General features: G+C 36.6%; 1 protein-coding gene across 4 annotated transcripts in view; it reads right to left on the bottom strand.

Moving 5' to 3' along the window:
- The window catches only part of LOC144958831 (mitogen-activated protein kinase kinase kinase 3-like), a 67,764-nt gene extending 65,124 nt beyond the window's left edge, over nucleotides 1-2,640 (bottom strand). For 3 of the 4 annotated variants that reach the window (XM_078891055.1, XM_078891054.1, XM_078891056.1), the window contains exon 1: nucleotides 2,283-2,638. The gene's annotated coding sequence lies outside the window, so the exon portion shown is untranslated. Of the gene's footprint in view, nucleotides 1-2,282 lie in introns of all 4 variants that reach the window. The other variant, XM_078891053.1, reaches the window with a different exon arrangement.
- Nucleotides 2,641-5,245: the final 2,605 nt, after the last annotated feature.

The following is a 5,245-nucleotide window of genomic DNA, read 5'->3' as shown; positions in this document are numbered from 1 at the left end:
TCTGGATGAGAGCTCAAGCCCTTCTCAGACTTCTCACCTTTCAATTCTCCCGTAATCAGCATACAGGGCACACAGCCAACCTCCAAGACCAAACACTCATCAAGTTGTCTATATAACTTAGTACACTCAATCTAGATTCTATGTGGCTATTACTACAGATGGAGAGAATGAAGGAACTGGGAGAACCATTCTGATCATAAAGTACATAAAATGTGCAAAGGCCAATTTGAGACCCATTATATTAGTAATCATTTTAAATGTTGCAACGTTCAATAGTAAATTGCTAAAAGTACAACCTTAAATAAGATATTTCCACTTCAAAATGCAGCATAGCCATCAAATTATGCGCAATAAAATTGTAGTTCTAAACAGCCATCGGGGTCTGATAGCTCAGTTGGTAGAGTGCTCGCTTCACATGCAAAGGGGGTGGTGGTGGTTGCTGATGTGGTGGTGATGGTTGTAGTAGTCGTGGTAGTGATGATGTGATGGTGGTGGTTGCTGTAGTAGTGGTACTCATGATGTGGTGGTGGTGGTTGGAGTAGTAGTGTTAGTGATGATGTGGTAGTGGTAGTGATGATGCTGTGTTGGTTGTTGTTTACAGTATTAGTAATGATAATGATTTGTTTGTGGCAGTTGTAGTAGTTGTGGTAGTGGTGATTGTTGTAGTAATAGTGGTAATGATGATGATGTGGTGGTGGTGGTTGTAGAAGTGTCAGTGATGATGATGGTCTCAGTGGTGTTATAGGTGTTTAGGGGGGGACACCCTAAAAGCAATATGACTTCACCGGAATTTGACATAAGCTGCCCGTAACCCGGAATTTTTGCTCCAGACCATCAGTATGGAAGTATTGGGCTATACCAAAAGTACTCATACTATTGAGTGCTCCAAGTCAAGACTTAAGACAAAATATCTTTAAACAAACATCTCCTTAACATTCGATACCATTTTTTTTGGTATCAGCAGTAATTAAAGTTATCTTGTGCAATTGTAACATTTACTTCTCAATTCAAAATAGAGACACGTCTCTCTAATCCTAACTGAACACCTCCATTCCCAGCATTTAGTCAAGATTACAGAAACATCCGGATCTGGACAGTGGAATCAGTCCTCAAAGTGCCCAACTAAAGAAGAAAACAATCCGTCCCCAGGCAATCTGTCCGGATAATGGAGACATCCAAATTGTGGAGTTCCAGAATTAGAGAGACGAGACAGTATTTCATATTATTTAAAATTAAAATCCTCTTGTGTGACCAAACCGCTGTGATTATCCCCAGACACCTGTCTGGGGATAATGAAAATTCGTTATCCCCAGACACCCAGAAAAAAAGAGGTGGGGGGGAGGATGGATGGGACATTTATCCCTTGCAACATTCTGTAAAAAGAAGACGGAATCTTTATTTTTTTTTTTTTAAGTGGCGGAACCAGGATTTGAACCCGCAATGTCGATTCTGGTAAAACTTCCAGGGCAGACGACTAAACCATTCGGCCATGACACCCAATTCAAAGTCGATGCATATTGTGTATATGTAGTAACACCTGATCTAATGTTAGTTAATTTTATGTTTTCATAGATATTTTATTAACTTTCCTTATTTCTATGTGCATTTGGAAACATTCCATATTCCGGAATGTGGATAATTGCTTAAAAGAGTGGAGTTTCACTTATGTGTCTGGGAATAACGAAATTTCGTTATCCCCAGACAGGACTGTACTATTACTATGTCGCAGTAAAAATGAAAGTAATCAAACATCATCTGAGAAAAGCAGCTGGTTGGTAGAGCAGAAAACACTCTAAAATATACCGAAGACTCTTGACGAGAGTTTGAGATTTCTAAAGTTCTGAGTAAGAATCCACAACTGTTGACTACCTATGACTATGACTTTTTATGAGTATGATTATGATGAGACTGCGACTGTTGTATGATGATGAGTATGAGTATGAATATGAACTGTTTTTTCAGTTTCAAATTCATCACAAGTTACTGAAGTGAAAGTGCACCAATAAAACAATTTTTAAAAATAAACAAAAAATCAACACCTGGCCTATCAATACAACTAAACTAGAGGTAAAACTTCCCAAGACCAGTCATATCCCTTCAGCCCAGGATCATTCAGTGAACGGAATTTTCTTGCATTGGCCCAATCATTGGCATTTGTTGATTAGCAATCTCTCAGCATTAGCATGTCATGAAGAAATGAAAAGTCTATTCTGCTCGAGATGGGACATCGGTGATAGATGTTAACTCAATAATACTTAGACAAATGATAAAAATATATTTACCTGCTTTATGTGTAATATCAGGTCTTAAACATCCATAAAATAATCCAAACAGGTGCTGCACTCAACTCGAACCCTCGCGAAGTCAACACGAGAAAATGTGTCGATCCTCCTAGTCCAAGTGTGTAGCTGCAAAAATCCTGTTGAATAAGTTAAGAAACGCTTGGCTCCCATAACAGGGAATCCCCTAATGTATTGATTATCCGTTTGTATGAATAAAAAACTAAATATCACAGCAAAATAAACCTTTATTACAGAGTTTAGAAGATAAAAAACTTTGAAAAATCTACACACATCTCAGAGTGCGAAATCGAGAGCAGTCCGACATCCGCTGGCTGCCATTACCCTGACGTCACAGTGCACTTCGAGAGCCTCCGATTGGCTGATTTTCCTATGGCATTACGCAGCAAGGATTGTCAGAATGTCATCAAAAGCGGCATGGGGTTGGCATACTGACACACAACACACAACACACACTAGAGCGACAGCACCAACTGCTTGGTAAATAATGAATGCTGATTACCCTCCTTCCGCACTAAAACAAAACTGTCCCGGGACAAATTTGTCCTGTCCCACTGGAGAAAACTTCTATTCAAAAGGGGTTCCGCACTAGGACAGGACTGTCCCGGGACACACCTGCGCTAATGCATTATTTTAAAAAAATTGTTTACAAGATTCAAAAGTTTATTTGTAGTCAATTGTCAATATAACTCATACAAGAATATAATATTTTCATCAACAAATCAAGTAAATAAAATCAATAATAAAGCAAGGCAAATAATGATAGTAATAATGATAATAATAGTAATAATGATGATGATAATAATAATAATAATAATAATAATAATAATATAATAATAATAATAATAATAATAATAATAATAATAATAATAATAATAATAATAATAAATATAATAATAATAATAATAATAATAATAATAATAATAATATGATAATTATAATGGTGATAATAATAATGTATAATCTTCTAATCAATAGATTAGTTATTTAATAGTTTGAATTATAGATTAATAATTTAAAAAATAAGTCCTTGGTACAACTCTAATAATTCACATTTTATGAATCAACATAAGATACGACATGACGATAATGATTTTTTACACTGTACAATGGGATTTGTTTACATAAGATTTATATAACCATGAAATATTCTTATAGCAAGAGTAATATTATTGCTGCTGCTACTACTACTACAACAACTACTACTACTAACTACTACTACTAACTACTACTACTACTACTACTACTACTACTACTACTACTACTACTACTACTACTACTACTACTACTACTACTACTACTACTACTAGTAATGGATGAAATAGAGGTTGCATATTTCTGTGCTTTACTACGTGGAAAAAAAGACAAATTGAAAGAGAAAACAATATTGGGTGCATCCTTTAATGACCCAAAGATTGCTCAAGGGTCAATTCCGTAGACTCTATGGTGATCTCCGATCTTATCTTAAAATGACTTTCTTGGAATCACCTCATTTTACCCAGGTGCAAATGAGTACCAGTTCGCTGATGAAAGTAATCTTTGACGGACTAGCATCATTCAAGAGGATAATAGAAAGTCAGCATGGCTCGGTGGTACGGTCTTTGCTTCGTACCCAAAAGGCATCAGTTCGATCACCCGCTGATGCGCTGTGTTGCCTTGAGTAAGTCACCTCGCCTAGCTCAATTTGCGGCGCTGCACTGCGGCTAACGCCTGGTTATACCTCGCCCTAGCTCAATTTGCGGCTCTGCATTGCGGCTGACGCCTGGGTTATTCCAGTCTTCCCTTGGAATAGACCCTCGAGAAAAATTTCCCCTAGGGGATGAAAAGGGGAATTTTATTTTTTTTAATTTTAAACTGTTATCTGTCTGCTCAACGCTACAGCAACATGGATAAGTTCCGGATTTATAAGCTAAGGAGGCAAGATGGCCCATGGTTAGTGCGTTGTACTCTGGACTCAGAGGTTCTGTGTTCGATTCCGACCGAAGCCAATTTGTACTTTCTAGAGCAAGAAAATTTACTCCAATCACTCACTCCATTCAGGTGTAAAAGGGTACCTGTCAAGTTGGGATAGTAATCTGCGATAGACTAGCGTCCTGTTCAAAGGTTTTCAAACAAATACGTTAATTATCCGCTTCATGCTATTGAAACCGGAATAACTCCTGCACCATTGGCTACAAGGCTTTAAAGGAGTTCATTTGTCTTACAATGAGTCCAAGTGGCTCAGAAGGACTTACTTTAAAATATTTTCATTGAAAATTCCCGAAATAAATAACGATAAAGACAATTGATCCCACAAGGTAACGAACAGATGTGCGACCGGTTTTAGACACGTTACTGCTGTGTCACAAAGTGTGACACTTCTTAAATTATATTTATAAACATACGTTTTTAAATTGCCGAAAATGTTTATGTTGCTATGCCTTCTGTACGTGGTTTCATCACATAGAATTATTTTTTGAATTGTTCTTGCTTTTTTATATTCAGAATTGAAATAAATAAATAAATCATAACTGTGAAATTGAATGTAAGCTTCAGTTTAATATTCGAAAACAGATAAAATGGACGTTTCGGGTTTCCCCTTCATCAACAACACATGATGAATTAAAAACTACAGACGAATGAGATAATGTGGTAGTGGCGTTGTTAAGATGCATAAAGAAAAACATTGATGGGCAGGAAATTGTATGCTACTTTGTGAGGAAGCGCGAATTAAAACAGAGCAATAGAAATTTATAAAAGGTGCGTACTTAATTAATTTAAAAGAGGGGAGGCGGGGAGGAACTGTGTAATGCAGCATAGAAGACAGTGAACTAATATAAAGTGTGGACTATTGTTGGAAAATAAATACAATGGAATTGGAAATAAATACAAAATGTAAAGGATGTAGGTATTAATATATTAGTCGCATTAGCAGCAGCAGAAGCAACAGTAGAAATAGTATAGTA

This window comes from Berghia stephanieae, chromosome 13, assembly GCF_034508935.2.
Source record: "Berghia stephanieae isolate SIO BIC M18660-M18661 chromosome 13, UCSD_Bste_1.3, whole genome shotgun sequence".
In the NCBI taxonomy this organism is placed as follows: Eukaryota; Metazoa; Mollusca; class Gastropoda; order Nudibranchia; family Aeolidiidae; genus Berghia; species Berghia stephanieae.
This window is presented reverse-complemented; position numbering and strand designations above follow the sequence as displayed.